The sequence below is a fragment of the Danio aesculapii genome, chromosome 17 (genome assembly GCF_903798145.1).
Source record: "Danio aesculapii chromosome 17, fDanAes4.1, whole genome shotgun sequence".
Lineage (NCBI taxonomy): Eukaryota > Metazoa > Chordata > Actinopteri > Cypriniformes > Danionidae > Danio > Danio aesculapii.
This window is the reverse complement of record NC_079451.1, coordinates 30173647-30197955: the sequence shown is the minus strand read 5'-3', so window position 1 is coordinate 30197955 and position 24309 is coordinate 30173647. Positions and strand designations below refer to the sequence as shown.

Here is a 24309-nt window from a genome sequence, read left to right as displayed (position 1 = left end):
AGAAACACTAGGGCTGGATCAGTACTAAAGGGCTTCATGTGCCAGTGATAATCTCACTTCTGAGCTATAAACACACAGCTGGGCTTATGCTAGAGAAGGGAATGTTGCCACCAGAAGCTGACCCAAGCTCTACACACTGTGAAACATTTTTCATTCATCTGAACTCTCACATTGCTGAATTATGACAGGCCTGTATTAAATCCAGCCTGTCATTTCAGGGGTTTTAATATCTTCATCTTGTTTTTGTTTAACCATATGGGTGTGTTTGAAGGGGCAAAATTTTTGCAGTGGATTCCCAATTCCTGCTTCTGAAAGATCAATTTTGAAAATCTATTCTGCACTGATTTTGTCATCCTTTCGATTCTTTCTTTTCAACCCCCTCAAGAGATAAATAAGCTATGAAAGAAAGCTCAATCAACCACAGCATTTATTGCGTGCACGATGCACAAACATGGCATGTCTAAAATGCATGTGCACAAATGCATGTGCATGTGTACTGAATAGAATATAAACTGTAAACAATGCACTGAAAAAACTGTTTGTCTGTCAATCAGATGCATGTTTTTTTTAACAAGACTTACAGCAGATTTTTAGATCTTTAAAAAATTTAAAAATAGTTAAGTTTTATATGAAATGAAAACAACATAAAGCGCTTCATGTGATTTGAACGAGTTCATCAAAGCAAACCTTCCGAAAGAATCTGTTCACGGAAATCTGACCTTTCATCGCATTTCCCAGGAGTCCATTCCCTTCAATGGAATCAGCCCTAGTGTTTGGATATCTACTCACACAAATGTATGTTAATGCCATGCTAGCTGATCAGTGGTTACTCTTGTTGAATAGATATTGATTCAGTTGGAGAGAGGCTTAGTACAAAACCAGGTCTGAGTTTAAAGACAGCACAAGCATAAAAGCCCATGTTTTCTCTTCCAAATGTCTACAGAGCACATGTTTGTCATACAAATGCACACTCTATGCATGGTACACACAAACACACACACACAGAGGCTAATGTCAGATGTAGCCTGGTGTGATGTATGTGCCCAAACGCTTTCTGGAGGATTGATTGGACCTTCAGAGGCGTGATTTTCCTGCAGAGCACCCTCCTTTTACTCTCATTCCCTCTTTCTTTTTTTTTTCTTCCTCTTTGAAAGCCTGATCCTGTGAAGCCTTCTGCCTCCTACAGTTATTACAGTACCTCTCTCCATCTTTTTCACGCTCTCTCATCCATATTTTGCCTTATTGCACAGGCCGGCACTGCTAGATTGGCATCTGTGTGGAAGAAAGCAGGTGTTGAAGAGTGGTCAAAGGTCATGGATTACCAGGCTCCTAAAAATCTCAGGAGCTGTCATTCATTCTGCACAGAAAAGCATCAGACGCCCGACTCTTGATGTTGATCACTGCAGTTTGACCTTTAAAAATGGAGGTTTTGTGAAGCTCAGAGATGTTTATAGGCTGGGTGGAGGTGATCGTTACGCAATCAATATTTCAATCTATTCGTTTATTGAATGCTGGTCTATCCTTGACCCATCAGCATCTTTGGACCCACAATTAGATTATTGAAAAAGAGATAAAGTGCTTGTTCTACTGTTTTGTTTTGTTTTTTTTTAACATAGTTTGCCTTATTTATTCGACCACAATGTTCCAAACCATTCCTTTTTCAATGGAAATCAGAACGAGATGTTAAACAGAATGTTTAAGTTGTTATTATACACTTAATGTGAAAGAGAACCGAGTTAGTCAAGCAAAACAAAGACAGTCAGTAGTTTTCAGGTTAAGGTGTATCTTTAAAGCAATAAATTAAAAAAAAATTGTGCTGAAAGGTAGGATGAGTAGGACAGGGGTGTGTGCCCAAGATGTTCTCATTTTTCCTCATTTTTTCCAAAGTTCATCTCATCAAAACAAAGCCACGAAATTGGCTCATTGCATATACTCTGAATGGGCTCGTGCACCCCTCAGAATGTGTTAAATTCAGGAGGGTGCATTGCTTTCAAGCTAACCAGCACTGTTGCGTCCATGTCGGCATCCAATTTGTACCGCAAAATGAATCCCTTGACATCTGGCAACACGCAGATATCCGATGACAGCGATAGGGAGTTTGAACCTTCCCACTTTGGTAGGCCTAGTTTTTTTTTTGTTTTGTTTTTTACGTATTGTGGTAATTTGCACGTTTTAACCCTTTTATTTTAATTTAACCCTCTGATTCCCTTGTCTTTTGTATTTTATTAGCTGAAATAACTGCAAACTAAATAGCCCCGTCCGTCATATTTTAGGGTTCCCTTCAAAACAGTTCCGTGCTATTTGAAATTGTTATGAGAATATGCAGCATGTCTTCTTAATGTGTTGTGAGGATTTCAACGTGTGCTGTCAAACGGATGAAGATTGTAGGACGTCAAGCTCTCTCGGCCACCGTACCTATTGCTTGAACTGAAGAGACATATACATAATATAGCATGCAAGACCTATGTGCTTCTTTTACCTGGTGTTGAACTCTTAAAAAAAAAAGAGCACAAGACCTGTGTCTAGCATTTATTTTTGTTAATCTGAAAAATAATCAATAATCGCAACAATTCTTCATAAAGATCTGAACTGAACAACTATGTGTATCTTATATTAAATGTGTGTTTCTTCTCTAAGCGCAGTGCAAGAAATCACAGAGAACGAGTTTCAACTTCACTCATTAGTGTTGCCAGATTTCGGCACACAAGAGCAAGCCCATAATCAACTGAATAATTGAGAAAGAAAGTATTGGAAAAGAGACCAAAATATTGTGAACCACATCTGCCTACATTAACAAACTTTGTAAACTGAGCCAATCCTAAATTTGCTTATAAGTTGTTGAAGTGCGCTCAATGAAGAAGGTTGAACAATGCCAGAGTGTTGCTATGGTAACCACGGTGTCAATCATCACAAGTTCGTAAGCAAGCAGCAATCTGGTTTTACAATTTTGGGGATTCACTCCTGAGATCTAAACGGGTCATTTATAATAATAATAATGTTTGCCATTCTTCAATGAAATGTAAACGTTATGAATGCATACAGTATGTGCATGTACTGTACATGCACAGACACAAGACATGTCTTTTTGCAGTTGTCATTGAAAATACAACTCTGCTTATTATCATCTGTCCTATACTGTTTTTTTCCTGCTAGTTTTTGTCTCCTGAGAGCTTCTTTGGCTTTACAGACAACCTTTTGAAATATAAAAAAACCTGACACAAGCTTTTATAATGCATGTGTTTGTGTATTTCTCTGAGTAATAGCATTCTGTTTGTGTGTGTGTGTGTGTGTGTGTGCGTGGGCGGGCGGTACAGTAACGGATGCAGAATCGAAAGGCACACACACAGTGAAAGAGTGATGGAAGAAGAAGAGGGAAACGTTACTGAAACATGCCAGTAGGGAAGAATTATAGAGATGCAATTATAAGTTCCATTGAAAACTTGGAGTGGCAACTTTAAGTTCCCCCTTTGACCTCTGAAAATCAGTTGCTATGACTTCACTGAACCTTCAGGAAACAAACAGTTGGATGACATAAGTAGTAGAATGGAATGGGATTGGCTCAAATTTCACTGATATTGCTAAACTCCGCCCCCTCGGTTCACATTCATTCATTTTCTTTTCGGCTTAGTCCCTTTATTAATCAAGGGTCGCCACAGCAGAATGAATCCAGCTGCAACCCATCACTGGGAAACACCCATATACTCTCATTCACACATACACTACGGACAATTTAGCTTTACCCAATTCACCTATAGCGCATGTCTTTGGAATTGTGGGCGAAACCGGAGCACCCAGAGGAAACCCTTGCGAACACTGGGAGGACATGCAAACTCCACACAGAAATGCCAACTGACCCAGCAGAAGCTCGAACCAGCGACCTTCTTGCTGTGAGGTGACAGCGCTTCCTGCTGAGCCAACGTGCTGCCCCCCTCAGTTCACAAAGACAAATCATTCATTGCATCCTTCTCTAAACATATAAATAAGATTGATGCTGAGTTTTGTTACTGGTCGGGTTAGTTCACAGAGAGAACAACGGTAGATGCAGACCTGACCTGATTAGCATAACCTATTAATTATGCATTAAATACTTTAGCATGCACTCCAATGAACCATTACTTGTCATGTAGGAGATGCTTTTACACAAAGCACATTAGAGTACATTAAGTGCATGGACAGTCTATATAGAGCACAGCAGTTGGAACAGTCTGAAGTAGAACCTCCATTCATGTTCTCCATAGGAAAATTGATTTTTGCTATAATTAATACGTCTTTAAACACAGACCTGTTGTGTGAGCTTTGAGGTTGTTAATCATGTATGCTTTGGTTGAAAATATCTGTTTGAATTAATTTTATTTGTATAAATGGAAAGCTGTGATGCATGCAGTCTGATACTGTTGTCTGACTTTAATATATGTATTTGTTTGTAATGTGATGTGCATCAAAGAATTAGGTTTGGCTCATGGCTATTAAAGTGCACCTATGATGAAAATCATCTTTTGTAAGCTGTTTGGACAGAACTGTGTGTAGGTATAGTGTGTCCATAATCATATTGGTGTGATATAAAGACAATAAGTCTCATTTTTTTAATTTCCTGATGTTAAAATAGGATCCAAATCCCTCCCATTTTAAAGTCTACTGCAATGTTATGTAGGAGTGCGGTTTCCTCACCCACCGAATTGATTGACAGCTGCGTATTAACATCTCTCTGTAGTAGCGCATATAATCATATCAACAAGACAGGACGTGCGCAAAGCAACTGGATTAAAAGATCTGTTCAGCTCGCTGTGATTTATCAATCATCATCCAATGTGATCAAGAATGAGTTGTACAAGTTTAAAAACGTTTTTAAAATGTTTGTAATAAATTACAGCAATTTTACCGTCTTTATTACCACAGCCGCATGTCAGTACGATTATAAAAGAAGAGGCTTCAATCCCAGTTTGTGCACGTTAAATCAGGTTTAGTTTGAGCATTAACATAACAGATATCCACACCACAGTGGATATAAACGTGTATCCTGTCACATTTGCCGGGCATAACATTGCAAAGTAAAAATGTGTGTGCTGTGTGTGTGTGTGCATGAACTTTGTTATGGCATTGTATGTGACTAATTGCAGAAAGGCTTGAATTAACTCCATAACAAATACACCAAATAATAATTGGGAAAGTTCTTACTGTAATATTTGTCACAAACGTTACGTGAGATCTGCTTCCTTCATGTCTGTCACTGTGCTGTTTATCCGACGCAGCGAAGACAGAGACACACTGACAGGCACGTGGGAACGGTGGGTGGGGAGAACTAGCATTAAAGGCACAGGCCATAAAAACAGCTAGATAGTGTTCAGAGCAGAAAATTTCACCATTCTTATAAGTATAACAAATAATGTGATGGGTGCTTTGAGCTGAAATTTACAGACACATTCTGGAGACACAAAAGACTTCTCTTAAATCTTGAAAAAGGGGTAAAATAGGTGCCCTTGAATTAATGATGCCATTTTTATAATCTCTTTGAGAAAAAATATTGGGAAAACAATTCCAGAAAAAAAGGAAAAGTGGGCTGCCACTAACAGCAGAGTTTCTGTCGTTTTCCCCTGCTGGTAGATATTGCAACTGCACACAAATGTAGAGAGAAATCCATCAGATTTTTTTTTGGGGGGGGGGGGGGGGGGGTGGAAAGCAAATTAAATGTAGCAAAACAAGAAGGTGTGTGTATTTTAGACCTCATAACCTCTTTCAAATTGTTTTGCTGACAGAATCATATTTTGCTACATTTTCGAGTGAGCGATTATTTTCCATTAATTTGTACTTTTTTTACTCAAATTTTTGAGTCCATTCACCAATAAATGTTTCTGTGATTCATTTAGTCACTCATTTTTATTGTTCCATCATAATAGCAGTAGGTGACAAACAGTGGGTGTCTTTGAGTATAATGAGTGAATGATTGAGTCACTTGAGATTTTGTTCAGAATCATCAAGTCATCATTTGGTGACTAACAAGTCTCATTATTTTTCATTAAAAGTTGCATGTCTACGTGATCTACTAAGAGACCATAAATGCTGATGTATTCATCTCCATTTTGTCAACACGTTTGGCTTTAAATGGCATTAATAGGCTAAAAAATGATTTATGAGTTTCAGTGATAATGTTTCAGCGAATTTGAGATATTAAGATTGTTTTGCACCATCGCAATCCATTTCCAGTAGACTCCTTGCAGTGGAATTTGTATATGGCCATCAGTCATTTTTACACATTCATAAATTGGGTATTATGCTGTGTGTACACCTATAAAATCTGTCATAGTGCTACTCTTTCCATCAACCAGCTTGCAGTATATTCCCTGCCGAAGTGATTGAACAACATTCTCCATCCCTTTGCTTTATTGTCAGATCATTCACAAATGACTTTCCTCGTTTGTTCACAAACTAGATGTTTGATTCAGTGCCTCTGCACTCACTCACTTGGTGAAACTTGGTTTATTAAAGGGGCATACAGTATTTGTTCAGTAACTTTGGTCTATTGAAGGCTTGTCCAGCAAGACTATATGCATTGTTTATGTTAAAGTCAGTGTTGGAAAAGAAGAAAGGCTTGTAAATGAGAGCTATATTATCACAGAAACTCAAGAACACTCGTTCATGTTGGATGTTTTGATATAATTTTCTGATGCTGATACATTCTGAACTGTAAAGCTTTTATTGGTGGACCGTCCCCGAAGAGCAACTTTAAGTCAAGTGTTTTGCTCAAGGGCACGATGATTCAGGGTATCTGACAATTTCCCATTCGCAGGTCTTTCCTTACCTGACTTCAATCCCATTAGCCTTTTCAGACCAGACATGCAGTCTTAGTTTGATGTCTGACATATACAGGATCATTTTTGACTTGATAGATTATCAAAAAGGCTCCTTGGGAAGTGTTTTTTTTTTTTATTTTTTTGCTTGTTTCTTTTCCCCCTGAGTTTCCTCTTGGTTGCAACTCTCTCGCTCGCTCTGTTCTATATTACTGCCCAAGCATGACTTCATTATATGGAGATTTTAATTACCTTGTTGCAGGTTATTTGCATATGCAGTGAGGTGATGAGTACGCTCTCCCTCTGCGGATCTCGCTGCGTGACCTTTGACATCAGTCAGGCAGAAAACCCATGAGAGTCGAAGCGTTGGAAAAGCTTTGTTGATGTCAGCTCTCATATATTGCAGTTAGAAGGAAGGGGTGCAGTCTAAGCTAAAACAAACAGAAAAATACATGTACTATCTGCATTTTTATTAGTAGTAAAGGATTAGTATTTAATTTAAGCTTTTTTTAATGAAATAAAAGTAATCTGATAAGGAAAGATTTGAAAATAATATTCAAAGGAGAATGAGGCCACTAGAGATGAGTCTTAAATAAAAAATGGTGCTGGGCAAAGATTAATCATGAATAATCACATTCAAATATATATTATATTATATATACACATACTCATTCATATACACAGAACATGCACATATAATAGGTAAATACAAACTTTTATTTTGGATTGCGATTAATCTTTGCCCAGCACTAATAAAAAGTAAAGTAGGCAAGATTTTTTTATTAAAGGGGGGTCCAGAGTGTTTTTTAAGGCTTGGTTGTGTTTATAAGATGCAAAGCATTGTGTGCTCATACTTCATTTGTAAAACATCACGTTATTTTTCATATATCTTACTTTGATTATATATTGCTACTCAACTAACATGAAAACCACTGTCATATTTCCTAGTTCCTCTAAAAGGCCCGTCCTCAAGAGGCTCTGATTGGTCAACTAACATAATGTGCTGTGATTCACGGATCGGCTCCACGTCATCAGGAAAAGCGTCACACCTCTAATAGCACATGCTGTGCCTCTGCTGCTGTGTAAATACTGTCAATCAGTTTAGCTGTTACCTGTATCAGTTTGAGCCTGAATCAGGCTAATATAAACACAGAGGACACAGCTAAACCTCACGCCTGCTCTCTAAAATAAAATCTGACAAGTGTCTTTAATATTTATTCGGAATAAGCATTTATAAGTAATATGAAACGTTCACATGTTTTGTTATTTATGATGTAGAATGCAGGGAAAGCGAACGCATAGAGAGACACTCCAGCGCTGCTGAAGATTGTGGGTGTTTTCAGCAGTTAATGCTGCCAAACAGCATTTACATTGTTTACATCCTTGTTTACGTCCTTGCTACAACATACCGTTAACACTAGACAAATACTTGCAGGTTGTGGCTCACAATCCACAGCTTCTTCTATTATGGTTGAATTAGATTTTAGCTGAATCCAGCACTGAACTAGGAGAGATTCTGGAAGCTGTCCTTTGTCAAATGCTAGCTATATATTTATTATAAATTTCTGGAACATAATTAAAATTAAATTGTAAGCACTTCTCTCTTTGTGTCATGTCATTTGGAAGCCTAAATACAGAAACAGAACAATCTCTGTAGAAATAGCAGCATTTGGACGGCATTTTAGCTTTCTCTGCTTTAACATTGCAGCGCCTCTGGCAACAGCCCTTTGCTGCATGGGGTGTATTCGCATGGTGTATGCACGTAACCTGAAGCATTTGTGATCTCACTAACCCAGATGTATTTGTAGTCCCCAAACTTCGTTCGCTGTAGGCTTTGCTAAGCTAACTCTGTAAAAGCCAATGTCTCCCTTTGCATTGAACTTTGAGCATATTACGTTGAGAGATGTTTATGTTCACACAGCTACATTACACATCAACTAAAGTTTAAAATATGATATTCTAGTGGACCACCCCTTTAAAAGCTGTTATTTATCCTTATTTATGTTGAGCAGGCTGTTTTGTCAGTGGATTTTTTTTATTTTTTTGAGTGGCCAATGTCACTTTGTTTTCCTAATTTGAGGTAGGACAACCGAACTGTCAGACAGAGGCAAGTGTGATTGGAGTGTTTGTAGAAAGCAGTTTATTCAAATGCAGTAAGACTCTTCATTCCTCTCCGAATTGTTTTATTGGCTCAATCAGTCGAACTGCTCAATTGTCCTCGGGGTCTCCTTTTGCCTCACTCAGTCTATTCCTGTCTGTCATTATTATCACACTAATGAGTAGCATTTTCTCTTAAGCAGTTGCGCATTTCTCTGTCCTCCAGTTCACACAGTCATTACATCCAGTGGCTGAGGTGTTACCGCCACATTTGTCTGACGTTGAGGTGCGTATGAGGATCATCCAAACAAGCTGGAGGGCTGCTTTGGTGCTAACAGGAGCAGCAGGGTGGAACGGGGTCTCTGAGATTCGTCTGAGGAGCTGAGGGCCAGAGCTGATGGGCCTCATCTGCTATCAGTCCGTCCTGAATTGTTCTGAAATTAGGCGGGTAATGATCTGATGGGATTGCGCTGCGCTCTGTCTGATTTGTGTGTCAGTTTGTCTTGAACTCAGCATCTCTGGTTAGCTGCATCTCTGCTAAGTGTCCAGTAGCTGACAGGGTCTCTATCCCTGTGTGTGTGTCAGCAAGGGACATTTGTGAGGAATATTCAGCTCCGTAGTAGATGGTAATCCGAGGAAAAGTGGATATCGCTGCTCTTTCCCAGAAAAGAAATCCAGAGTGAGTGCTTGAACGAGAGAAAGAAAGTGAGTGAGAGAGAGAGAGAGAGAGAGAGAGAGAGAGAGAGAGAGAGATTGCTGTTGTTTGACCTCTAGTAAATATATGATCTCTTTTTTTTGGCTAGGATGTTTGCCTGTCATAAGAGAAGTAGGAGTATGTGTGTGTGCGATAAAAGCAGCACAACAGAAATGGAAACCACTGAAAATTCATCAACAGCGACACATGAGGAGGATCACACACATATATATACACACACACACATCTCCATGTGCATGTAGAGCAGCTGTGAGGCTCTCGCTCTGGGGGGGCACACACTGTTGCTACGGTGACAGTAGAGCTGATGTACGTGGGATTTTTTAGAGGAGGGGAGGTCAAGGGGTCAGTGCTGAGAAATGCATCCTTGTATGGGCATCCAGAGAAGCGGAGAAATGACTACAGTAGCATGAGAGTTTGAGAGATAAATATCTATCTATCTTTCTATCCGTCCATCCATCTCTATCTATCTATCTATCTATCTATCTATCTATCTATCTATCTATCTATCTATCTATCTATCTATCTATCTATCTATCTGTCTGTCTGTCTGTCTGTCTGTCTGTCTGTCTGTCTGTCTGTCTGTCTGTCTGTCTATCTATCTATCTATCTATCTATCTATCTATCTAGCTGTCTAGCTGTCTGTCTGTCTGTCTGTCTACTTGTCCTATCTGTCTGTCTGTCTGTCTGTCTGTCTGTCCGTCCATCTGTCTACTTATCTATCTGTCTGTCTGTCTGTCTGTCTGTCCGTCCATCTGTCTACTTATCTATCTGTCTACTTATCTATCTGTCTGTCTGTCTGTCTGTCTGTCTGTCTACTTGTCCTATCTGTCTGTCTGTCTGTCTGTCCGTCCGTCTGTCTGTCTGTCTGTCTACACTGGTCACAGAAGCAGATAATCTTCTGACTGTCTTTCTATGTATTTGTCTTTCTGTCTGTTTGTCTGCCTGCCTTTCTGTGTATCTAAAAATGCTCTACTCATACATTTTTTTATCCACTCATAACATTAATTATGTCCTAATTCATTGTGATCATGGCACACTACACCACTTTTGTTAAAATAAACTGGACAGAAAGCTTGTGTTATTTACCCTCGACCTATCAAACCCACAGTAATAGTCAGAACACTAGCAGTTGCTTTTTTAGAATCTTTCTTTCTGTCTGTCGGTTCTGAACATGTCTTGTTGTGTTTCTAGGCAGGTGAACAAGATTGCACACACACACACACATACACACACACATTGAGCTTTTGTTCATTACTGAGAAAGAGCAGACTGGGCTGTTGCAGGTCCAGCAGCCCTTGATTTAAACTCTTCTGCTGGAGAAAAGTGCAGAGAGAGATGGAGAGACCCGCAACAGGGCTGTAAATGAGAGAAGAGAAGAAAAAAGATACTATGAAGGTCATGAAGGCACATTTTATTGCAGCTTTTTGTTCTACTCTCTGGTGTTCCCCAGTGTGTGTGTGTGTGTGCGTGTGTGTGTGCGTGTGTGCGTGTGTGTGTGTGTGTGTGTGTGTGTGTGTGTGTGTGTGTGTGTGTGTGTGTGTGTGTGTGTGTGTGTGTGTGTGTGTGGGCAAGCATACATGCTTAAAGGCACGGATGTTTGTCGTAAAGCATTTTGTAAGCACTATCAACACTCACTGCCATGTTGGACTGTGTCTCCACCCTCCCGTCTGCACATACTGCAGCTCTTTCAATTAATACATTATTAATGATTAGCAAAACAAAGCTCATTAATATTGAAGTGCTTTTATCACGAAGGAGTTTAAAAAGTTCTTTCACTTTCACAAGAACACACACATGCATGCACACACATATACACACATCCATTAGTCTCCAGGGGACATAGCCAGTTACCATTAATCTAATTAACTGTCTCACTTAAGACCTGCCCATCAAAACTCATCCGAGAGAAGAAGAGAGGCAGACACTAAGCAGAGAGAGAGAGAGAGAGAGAAAGAGGGTAAGCCACATATAAGCAGACACAAGCAATGGAGGTTTTCAAGTGCTATGCTTCTGAAATTGGGTCTGCTTGTCATTTCAGTCTCTTGTGACAGTTCAGACTTGAGAAATTGTGTCAAGAACAAAAATCTTTCATTCAGTTTGGATTCACCTTGACCTGGAACAGAGAACTTGGAAAGTGAACAGAACAAATGAAGAAAAATATATCAAGACTTTAATCGTTTTGTGACGCTTCAATTATAAACAAGATCACAATGAACACTATTATTCTACAGATTGTTACATTTTTGTGCTCACACACTTCACTATCCATTCCTCAAAGCAAAAATGGCATTTTACTCTAACACAAAACAAAAAAAATCATACATTTCAAGTGATCTCTTAATTCTTTACATGGCTGTATATGTAATTACAAACATACACTCACCGGCCGCTTTATTAGGTACACCTTTCTAACTTCTCGTTAACGCAAATTTCTAATCAGCCAATCACATGGCAGCAACTCAATGCATTTAGGCATGTAGACTTGGTTAAGACGATCTGCTGCAGTTCAAACTGAAAGGGGAAGGAAAGAGATTTAAGTGACTTTGAACATGGCATGGTTGTTGGTGCCAGACGGACTGGTTTGTATTTCAGAAACTGCTTATCTACTGGGATTTTTCACACACAACCATCTCTAGGGTTTACAGAGATTGTTCAGAAAAAGAGAAAATATCTAGTGAGTAGCAGTTCTGTGGGCGCAAATGCCTTGTTGATGTCAGAGGAGAATGGCCAGACTGGTTCAAACTGATAGAAAGGCAACAGTAACTCAATTAACCAATTGTTACAACTGAGGTATACAGAAAGAGCATCTCTGAACACACAACATGTCCAACCTTGAGGCAGATGGGCTACAGCAGCAGAAGACTACTCCTGTCAGCTAAAAACAGGAAACTGTGTCTACAGTTCACACAGGCTCACCAAAATTGGACAATAAAAGATTGAGAAGAAAAATGTTGCCTGGTCTGATGAGTCTCAATTTCTGCTGCAACATTTGGAGGATAGGGTCAGAATTTGGCGTCAACACCATGAAAACATGGATCAGTCCTGCCTTGTATCAACGGTTCAGGCTGGTGGTGGTGGTGCAGTGGTGTGGGAGATATTTCTTAGCACACTTTAGGCACATTAGTACCAATTGAGCATCATGTCAGCACCACAGTCTGAGTATTGTTGCTGACCATGTCCATCCCTTTATGACCACAGTGTATCCATCTTCTGATGGCTACTTCCAGCAGGATAATTTCATAAAGCGTGAATCATCTCAGACTGGTTTCTTGAACATGACAATGAGTTCACTGTACTCAAATGGCCTCCACAGTCACCAGATCTCAATCCAAGAGCACCTTTGGGAGATTTGTATCACGGATGTGCAGCCAACAAATCTGCAGAAACTGTGTGATGCTATCATGTTAATATGGACCAAAATCTCTGAGGAATATTTCCAGTACCTTGTTGAATCAATGCCATGAAGGATTAAGGCCGTTCTAAAGGCAAAAGGAGGCCCAAGCCGATACTAGTAAGTTGTCCTTAGTAAAGTGGCCGGTGAGTGTGTAATCATCAATTTAACACAGTTTGAAATTATTAATTATTGTATGAAAAACACCAGCCTAAAAATAGTTTTACTAAATCACTTTCTCCCTGGCCCATTTAAAATGTCTGCAATGCATTAGTGACAAAGAATTACGATTTGTACAAAAAAAAGATGTAATTGTAAGTTATAAAGCATCCCGTCATGTCATAATTGCAGTTTGTAAAAGGACAATGAGCAAATGCACAAAATATGTCAGAAGAAGTGGGTGACGCTCCATTGTGCTTCCTGACATGTTTTATCGAAGGGCTTGAAAATGTTTTAAAGACTCTCACAAATCAGCGTTTAATGTCAACAATTATAGATCATTAGAGTTTGAAAATCACATGGATGATGACTTTTGCATTGCGGAGTCTTCTAATGTTCACATTGAAGGCACATATTCTCAGTCTTCTCAGTTTTCCATCCTGCTCTTATACTCTTCCTTCCATTATTCACTAGCTGGTCTCTGCAGCAAGCTCTCATTTCACCCTACTATGCCATGATCAATACCTGCAGTGTGTGTGTGTGTGTGTGTGTGTGTGTGTGTGTGTGTGTGTGTGTGTGTGTGTGTGTGTGTGTGTGTGTGTGTGTGTGTGCGTGTGTGTGTGTGTGTGTGTGTAGGCTTAAAGTTACACAAAATGAGCATGCAATCGGGCCAAATGATTTGTGCATGCACACTTGGGTCTTCATTGCAGTACAGAATATATCAACAGGACAGTGCATTTGCCTCTGTATTAATATATGCATGACTTGGCACTTTTGATCATGTTGGAGAGGGTTTTATTCAGCCTGAGACGTAGACTCATGCACGAACACATACACCTCTTATCTGTTTAATTTTCAGTAGTTTATTCCCTTTACATTCTGTTTTCCATTATTATCTGAAGAGAAATCTATGGAGTCAATCTAGGGCCATATATACTTGCAAAATAAAAGAAAGTTTTGCAAAAAAACTAAGTATTGAGTAAAAAAAAAATGTATTAAAATCTCTAAAAATCACAAATCGAAAATTAAATCAAGAAATAAAAATTTATTTTGCTAACAAAAATAAAGAACTGCAAAGGAAAACATTTAATTTTGAGAAATAAAAATGAAATTTGCAAACAAAAAAAAAAGAACTGCAAATAAAAATCAAGCAGTGCAAGAAAAAAACCCCTAAAATATTTGCATTAAAAAAAGATAAATATTTGCAAAACAATTTTTATAGCATAGCTTTTCCAAAACCCGTCCAGTCAAGTGCTCATTTTGATTTGCTTTTTAGTCAACCGTGAGTTTGACATTTCACATTTCTGTTCGTTTTACTGTGTGGTCATGATTTGGCAAGGGGGCGGAGTCAAGGGAACAGACCCGGATCTACTGACCTGTAAGACCATCTCGGTGATACTGTGTCTCTTGGTGATGACATCACTTGAACTTAAAAGGGAGTTAACTCCACCCCCTTGTCAATTAAATATCTGCAATAATAATAAATGTATAATAATAATAATAATAATAATAATAATAATAATAATAATAAATGTTAATATTTTTCGGTGTTTTTTGTACTGATTTTTATTTGCTGTTATTTTATTTTTATTTCTCAACTTTTCCTTTGCAGTTCTTTATTTTTGTTAGCAAAATAAATTATTTATCAAAATTAATAGATTTAGATTTACATTTATTTATTTTTTACTCCATGCTTTATTTTTTGTTTGCAAAACTTTCTTTTATTTTGCAAGTATATATGACCCTAGATTGACTAGATAGTAATCTAGTATTTATGTTAAATCTATAATAAATCTTTACTTTTTTACAACATTTTTGAAGTGATTATTATTATTATTATTATTATTATTATTATTATTATTATTTGCAAACCAGACAATATATGTGCTGTTATGGCCCAGCCAGACATTTTTAAATTATTAATATCTCTGTCCTACACAGAAAAAAATTGAGACTGCTTAGTTATTTGCACAATCAATTATTTTGTTGAAAATTATGTATTTAGATTATTTCAGCAGCAATGCATTAAATGACAAATCAAGATGCCAATACAGGTGTCTGTGCTACTGTTTTGCAGGGATTCTGCTTAGTCTATGATTTGCACTGTTACCCAATTTGCATAATTCCTGTAGAGTTGCCTGCTAAAACAATATGGTTTATTTGCGCAGCATGTGCAAATAAGCAACGTTATCAGCAGGCTCAATACATTTCTACAGAATCTCCCCCGTGGCACAAGAAAAAGTAAATACCCATACATTCATTCTATGTGCATTTTAAACACACACATATTGATCTGGTATGGCTCCTCCTTGTGTTAAGGAGCAGACATGATCTGAATTTTAAAGAGGCTGCATTACTTTACCCTCTCTCTCACACACACACAGAGAGAGAGAGAGAGAGAGAGAGAGAGAGAGAGAGAGAGAGAGAGAGAGAGAGAGAGAGAGTGTAATGTGGCCTTTGGTAAATCACAGTTGAAAAGTGCCTCTATTTTGGCTCTTTCGCCGGTTGCTAAGCACAGATCTAATTGCTGGCAAATGTTTCTGGATGCTGTACTGTAAGTCAAACTGCATGTTTGTGTGTGTGTGTGTGTGTGTGTGTGTGTGTGTGTGTGTGTTTGTGCTTTTAGCATATAAATGAAGCTGATAGCTCTGGATCTCATTGCAGTCCATCGGCACTAACCTAAACCCGGTACCTGAATGCAGTCCATTCACCTCACTGCAGTCACTAACTCACTCTAATGCAGCACTGCAGTCCTCCTGATGTCCCACAGCCCATCTGTGGATCTTCTAGAAGCATCGATCTGTAGATCATTTCAAACAGGAAGTGTCTGATGAACTACTATGTTCTATTTTGAGAAGGATTTTTTTATATTGTTGGAGTTTTATCGGTCATAGGATCTCTTTCGATCAAGTCTACTGCAATGCAGATATGCTAATGAAGAGATAATGTCATATCATTTTAGTGTGCGCGCTGCATTGTTTCGATGTCTTTCGTAAGCGTATGTGTGTGTTCTCGTGTTGCAGTGCTTGGTTTCTGGTCAGGCGTGAATTGGAGCAGCTTTATATAACACCCTGATCAGAGATTCAAGACCCCTGAGTGTATCCCACAAGCCCCTGCCTGTTTGGCTTAATCTAAAGCACGCTTTGATTTCCTGCAGGCTCAAATTTGAGCTGTTAAAGAGAGACAGGCGCTCTCAGAGGGAGTTCAGTACACACGCATACAGGCACTGTCATCTACTGTACTAGAAAACAAGGAGAGAGATGCTACTCCATACAAGAGGCTGCGAGGTGCATGTCTTCTGCTGCTCGATGATGTCAAGTGTGTGTTGGTAGGTGCTTATTGGCGCCTGTGTGTAGTGTATGTACATATAAGTGTGTGTCAGGCTACGAAGTACCCACACAAATAGTAAAAAAGTACTTGATAAACCAAATAACTTTGTTAAACTAAATAATATAATCTATTTATATAAAAAAATTATAAATACAGACAATAAAATCTGTAATTGAGCCTTGTCAATTCTGTTTTTGAGATAAATATATGTATTTAATGATAGTTTTAAAGAATTAATTTAAATATCTATTAAATATACTTAATTTTTAAGTGTTGGGTTGCAACTGGAAGGGCATCTGCTGCGTAAAATATCTGCTAGATAAGTTGGCGGTTCATTCTGCTGTGGCGACTCCTGATTAATAAAGAGACTAAGAAGGAAAAAAAAATGAATGAATGATTCTATTAATTAGGGGACCTATTATGTTAAAATCACTTTTATAAGGGGTTTAAATACAGTTGTGCGGCAGCAGTGTGTGAATATAACCAGCCTCTAAAAGTAAAAGTTAATTAATTATGTTCTTTTATAATCAAACATCATAAAAATAATCTGCAGAAACACTTAGATTGACAGTCTCCCATCGTACATGTCAGGGAAAGTCCTTATTTGCATAAACAGCCCTGAGTGAGAGGCAGCCATCCACCATTAAAGTTTTCACACCATACCTGCTGAAGAGAATGTCAGCCACTAAGAGGATTATAAATGTGGAGTTTTAGGATGCACAAATGAACAGTGTAGTCTCCATTGACAACTTTCTTCTGAGACACCATGATAAGACATTCACCATTCAATTATTTATTAATTTATATATTTATTTAAATGTAAAATACTACTTTACCTACTACTTAACCTACATATTATTTGAGCTACATATCATTATATATTCTAAATTACTGTCTGTAAATGGAATTTGCTTTGTTTTGAAGTGCCATTGCGATTTTAAAGGTTGTTTTTAGCCAGCAAATTGAGAGTTTGTAAGTCATTTTGATTGATTTGTTCAAATAATATGAGTTATTAACTTGTGGATTGACTCATGTGAGTCATGTTTTGTGAATCAGTCACTTGAAGCATTTCACAGTAGTCTTTTGTTATCCCATTAGTCATTTTTGTACTTCATTGTAAAAATAATATCTTCATACAAGTTATTATCTAGTGAATTGGTTCATTACAGCCATTTGCTGATGAATTGGTTCATATGAATTATTTGGTTGTGAATCAGTTTCTTTGAGTCATTTATCTGTGAATTGAATCAACCTTCGTGAGCTGTTAATGTTTGTGTGAATCTAAAATTTTGTGTCTTTTTGATTGATTTCTATTTGATTTGTCCATGAATTGGTTCATAAGAGTCATTTACCTGAGAATCAGTCAGTTGTTGAGTCATTAGTTTTGGACTCTTTGTGCTGTATGTTTTGTTTGCATGCTGCTCAATAGAAATGTATTTTCCACATAATATTCTTTTCTTTTTAAATCTTATTGGATTCTATTTGGATTTCAAATTTACATTTTTACCTCGGGTATATCTGTTTATTTTGCTGCCACACTGAAGCATCCACAATGGCTGTGTTTATTTCTCCTGTCAACATTGTTCCTGAAAGGTGTAGATGATCTGACAGTGTGTTTAGCGGGAGATTTTTCCATCACTTGCTCACATTTTTTTTATTCAGCGCTTAAACTCGTTGAAATGCTTGAGCTGAGTTTTGATTTGTTGACTGCTTGTGAAGCATCAGTGGATACGTGTTGATTCTTTTGAAGGATAAAACTTCCACCTCTATTCACAGACCTCAAGAACACTTCTAATTAGCGTCTGTTCAACAACACACACACACTTTGTTTCCTGACAGATTCAGTAGCCGTTGTCTCATGCAATTATAAACAAGATACATCATTCGAAACGAGAGGAGATATTAGAGGAGTAATTAAATAGAGCGAGATACAAATGACAGATGTAACGACAAATGTCAAATACACTTGACAAGAATAATTTGTATTTAAAATAAAAATAGAAAAGCAACCACAGAAATTCCTTCCTGTTGTCCCAACACAAATTAAGTTAACTTAATAGTTTTTACAAATGAAAGTGGATTGAACATAAAACATTTAGGCTGTCCCAAAAAAAACCTGAAGGTCTGTGTTGATTCAGCTCATTTTAAATAAGTTGTTTGTCACATTTTATAGTTACAATTGCGACAAGCATTTGATGTGTGTTTTCTTTCATAGCAAACAGAGTGTTGTGCATGAGAATAAATGTTTAACAGTGTCAGTTTAATTACTCTAGCCTATATAATGTTGAATATAATGCAAGCGGAAACTGATAATGACAAATGTCTCATTTTACCAGTGAAAAAAATGGTCTAATATTGATAGTTTGCAAGCATATGCCTCAAACATATTTATTCAACTTCAGAATTATGAATAGTTGTGTTCTGATGTAATCACTTCACTGTGCATTAACATCCAGGACTAATTTAAAGTCTATTCAAGTCCACCGTTCCAAGTCTATACAAAATTTCACGAGTTCACACTTGCAATAGTTTCAGAATAAAGCGTATTTGGCGTGCTGTCCGGGGAGAGGGCTCTGAGCTCGGGGAAGACACCCAAACTCGAGTTATTCCTCTTATCAGGAAACAAAGAGGAATAGGGATTCGAGCGAAGTATCTAGCCCGGCCCCAGAACGCTCCCCCCAGGATTGTAATGCTTAAGAGGTGAGGTGACGGGGTGGTGGAGGGATGCTAAAGTCGTAAGATGCTGCAGGTAAGACAGCTTTGGTATATATAGGGGTTTGGTCAAGAACTTATTGGATAATAGAATAATTGTCAATGACGTATTTGATACTGAAACTTCTGCGCGTGCTCCTCCCGAAATTTGTTTATAAAACATCACTTAGCATTTTAACCAACAGTGGGCCTACTGTATACACATAGGCCTAATATTATTATTTTTTTTTTTACCGTATGTTTGAGAATAACAAACACCACTTACCTGCTTCTCTCTCTGAATTATCCACATTGTTTTGAATAGACTGATAACATTAAGAATTGCAAACGTTTTTGTTTTGCAGTTTTTGTATTTAAGTCATGTTGAAATGTGCAAATGGGGCACAATTTCATTAAAAATGCAACGAACAAGTCAGGTTTTCCTTTTTGATGTGTTAGAATAAATGGTTTTTACTAAGGGGATTTTGGGTAACTCTTTCTTTGGCGCGATAATTTAGAAAATACTAACAGCCAGAAAAAAGCACAATATTTTGTTGAATAAAATATTGCATGCTGTATAATCAGGCAAATTATGTATAAACAAATTCTTAAATAAAAACCTTACAGAAATGAGTAAAACTGTAAGGTTTGGTGTCTTAAAGTGTTGCCTGAGAATCTTAATTTTTAAAACAGTCTTTGAGAATATGTATTGAAATTGAAGTCTATAAGCACATAAAGTGTGATAAAAGAAACACTTGAAACTATTCAATTGGTTTTTCATTTACATTAGACCGAAAAAAGTAAAAATTGTCCCAAAAATTGACGTGCAAAGTGTTTTCGCCTGTCGTGTATCGTCTTAAACCTTTGTGTGTGTTTGTAAAAGTAGATCTATGACTTATTGATGTAGTGGTGATGTGCTGCCGCAACCTCAGCTGAACCCAACACCGATTTAGATGAAGAGTGAAGAGGGTCTTTCCTGCGCACAGCTTACTATACAGTGAATATCTGTCAAAAACTGCAGTTCTGTCACAACTAATAGGATGAAAGGAACATGAAACCGACTTTGAAATACAATAGATGGAAAAAGACAAAGTAGAAAGTTCTTGTTTTTATTAGTCTTCCCCGAAGCATATGCCAGCATTTGATAACTCTTCTGTATTCCTCGCCCGTTTCTCTCATGCCTTTTCTTCACTATCTGACTTCCTGCTGTCACACCTGTGCTTTAATTGAAGATCCATGACTGTTGAAAGCTGTTGGGTGTTTTTGAAGTGTAGAAATTCAGTTCATTTGGTGCTGATGTTAAAAAAAAAACAAACACTAGATTTTTATTTGTAGCAGAAAAATAATTGAAACAAATTTATTTTTGTTTTTGTAGATTTTAGATGTCAAATTACGTTTGCAGTACAAATTTTATCTACTGAAACATTACTAAATGCATCCATATAAAAGTCATCCAGAGTGTTAAATTCTGTAGAAATAAAAATGTATATAATCTAGTTCCAAATTAACTATATATATATATATATATGTCAATATATAGTTGTATCAGTCAAATAATATCTAAGTTATTAATGTCTAAGATACAGTACAAATATCTAATTTAATGACCAAGCAAACATTATCCTTATTTTAAAGAAATTTCTATTACATACCAAAATACAAAATGTGACTTATTTTAGAGTATAAAAGTTGTATATTATTTTAGAGTGATATTCAGTGAGAAAATAAATGGAGACCTGAGAGATGATTCTGTTGTGTGATGTAGTAGGTTGTGGAGATTGTAATGTTCTGTGCTGCGGTTTGTCTAGGAGAAAGCTCAAGCAAACATAGCAACAAGTGGTCTGAATTTGTGAATGAAGGATTGTGTTTCTGATTCTGGCGAGGTTGTTAGCTTGGAGACGGAGGCTCTTATTCAATGTTTCCTCTAAGCATGCTGGGCCGGATGTTGCTCCTGTGTAGATGGGGGAAGTTCAAACAACTTAAGAGATGTGTGAAAAAGCTTGAGATGTCTTGAGTCAGAGCTAAATGAAAGTCCATCAGCATTCAGCACGTCCATTGATTTCATTTAATATGCTGTTGAAGCTGTCATAAATATGTAGCACTGACTATTTCACAAGATACTGACTGCTTCCCAGAACAATTTTAAATGCATTCAGTGTATTTTTCTTCTTCTTTTCTTGTTTTTATGATTTCTGGAGAAACTATGGTCTCAGTCTTTCCCAACCCTGTTCCTGGAGACACACCAACAGTTCATTTCTTGGATGTCTTCCTTTTCTGACTCATTCATATCAGGTTTTGGAGTCTCTTTTTATGTTTTGGGGCCAGTTGCACCAGCAGTGCGTAAGTTCAAATGTAGCCTAGTTGTGACCTAATGGCAAACTAAGTTACAACTTGCACATTACTAAATATTTTTGTTTCACCACTGCTTAGTTTCAAGAGTTCACACTTAAATATTGCTTAATGATAATAATAGCAGGTTTGACATGTTGTACCGGGAGAGAACCTTGAGGTCTGAGATAATTAAGATCAGGTTGTTCTCGAGAGCTCCCCCTGGTAAAGGAGGAAAGGGGGAGATGGGGTGGATGGGGGGATTCTTCAAAAAATGAAGATGAGAGAGGAATGCTAGTCGGACTATTTATAGTGAGTTTGGAATGATCCGATTGGCCTACTAATGATTACAGATGAGAGACCAGCCACGATCAATCATATCACATGCTCTTCTCGAAATTAGTTTGTGAAACTTCACTTAAACATAACACTATGATCCAACTAAATATTTACGGCAACCTCTCCCCATGTATAATGGTAGAAAAAAGATGACAGCAAGTGTTTTGTTAATTGTATCCATCAACTAAAATGAGAATTTTCTCATGACTGTGTTTTTCTTCCTGATCTTTTCTCTTTTATATGTAGGATATAAAAAGATCAAGTTTATTGTTTTGATAACTTTGTGTATTCACGACTCGTGATGCAGGTGTGTGCGTCGTCTTTTTTAGTGACTGACTGTAATTTAATGAACTATAAAAATGTTATTTTTATAGGACTGTTATATATAGATGCATTAGTTGCAGAATTTTAAAGCAGTTTAACGATTTAATTGGGGTTTTTTTTTTTTTTTGTTTTTTTGATAATACGTCATTCAATGCAACTACGCATGACTCTACTAAGAGCTTACGACCTACTAGGTTTTGCAAGCGAAGTGAGAACAAATTTAGTTACAAACTAGCTAGTGAGGACTTTACGTTACAGTTTAAGAAAGAAATTACAAACAGCTGGTGCAACCCTTCCTTGTTGAGTTGATTTGAAGTGTGTTTAAATAGGAATAGTTTGAAAATGTGTTGTGCTGGTGTGCCTCCAGGAACAAGGTTCAGAAACACGCTTAGATGAATAAAGATGACTTTTTGCAATATTGTTAATAAATTAATACGTAAATTTCATTTAAAGAAAGAAAGAAATAACCAATCAATTAATCAATCATGATGCACAAACATGATCGTGAAATGGCCAGTGATGCTGTCTCTCTTATGTCTAATGATGTAGTAATAAAACAAATAATAAGAACTCACAAAAGTATATTTAATGCGTTCATCTACAACAATGTAATGCCTTTCAATAATTTTCAGATTTTAGTTTGTCGTTTATTAATTTTTAAAATAAATGAGTAAATACATTTGCTTAAATATGAATAACTATATGAAGTACAGCCCAGGTTAATTAATATACTGATTAATTTGATAGAAATTTAAGAAACTTAGTCTGGCCTGTACTCATAAAAATATGTATGAAAAAATTAGGTAATCATTCTAAATATTTATTAGATTTAAATTATGAAAAACTTGTTTAAAGGACAGTGTTGATGTTGTTATACAGAATTAGTTTGGTATAGATCGTGTATGCAAATCATGCTAAAATGTACATTTGTTAGTATTTTTGCTCAAAAGAAATTTAATTAAACAGGAGGGGGAAATATATGAGCAATATAACATGAGTAGCAGTGCAATATGCTATATCGCACTGGTGGGAGGTGTGCGTTGACTCGAGGCTGCAGGCTATGTGCCTTTGTGTCCCACCACTGACGATGTACAGCCAAATCGCGCTGCTATGAGTGTGATATTTCGTTTATACAACAGTCCATTCAGAAAGAAAATCAAACACGCAAAATCAAAAACCCTTTTGTACAGGTAACTACTTCTGCCATTTATTCCCATCTGCAACTGACCATCAGAACAGCAGAAACTGTTGCCAGTTGACAAACGTCACTTTAGAGCTAGTATTTGAATGATTCTCTAGCTTAATGTCTAAAGTGTTGACAAAACAGGTAATTTTTGCTCACATTTTAATATTATAAGACTGAACGGCATGAAAGGCCATCAATCTACTGAGATTTCTCAGTATTTCTTTGTTAAAATTGGGATATCACAATAATTAACCCTAAAAAGCCAAAGCAAAGCAAACACTACCAGTTTCTGTGGTATAAATACAAAAGAGAGAGATGGACTCAGAATGTCACTTACCTGATTTATAATGATTTGTTCAGCTGTAGTTTGAAACATACATTGAGAAAACGCTGAATTTTTCTCTCTTTAAGGGCTTATTATGCGGACTCTGTCGCCATCTTGTGACAGAACGTCAACCGTCACTTTCTTAGGTCTGCTCAGACAGGCTGATGGCGGCCAATGCACTGAATATCCGAAATTATTAATATTTTAAAATGGGCACTATCCTTATAAATAAATTGCATAGTTGCAATATAAACAACTACATTCGCGGCTAAAAAAAACTCAAAAGTACATTATGTTGTCCAACAGTTGCAATAATTGTCAAACTGTAGTGTCCTCTGCTTGTTCCTGTATGTGGATGGAGTAATACACAAGGGTGAAGGGTTAAGGGGCTGTACGAATGCTGTTATTGGAGAATACCGCACGGCTCAATCAGATTCAAAAACCAGACAGAACTGTTGTATAAATATACATACATATATACATTAATATAACATGCTAAGAAAGTAGAAATATTATTTATATTTGTGTTTGAGTGTATATTTACAGTCAGACTTGGTGAGGCTGCTCTCTCTCTCTCTCTCTGTTTGTCACTCTTTCTCTCTCTGTTGCATCATCCTCTTGTTCTGACGCTCTGCCTGT

General features: G+C 37.2%; 1 protein-coding gene across 4 annotated transcripts in view; it reads left to right on the top strand.

Annotated features, from left to right (window-relative positions):
* Positions 1-24309, top strand: part of slc8a1b (solute carrier family 8 member 1b) — a 136301-nt gene that overhangs the window by 72874 nt on the left and 39118 nt on the right. The gene's annotated exons all lie outside the window — the stretch shown is intronic.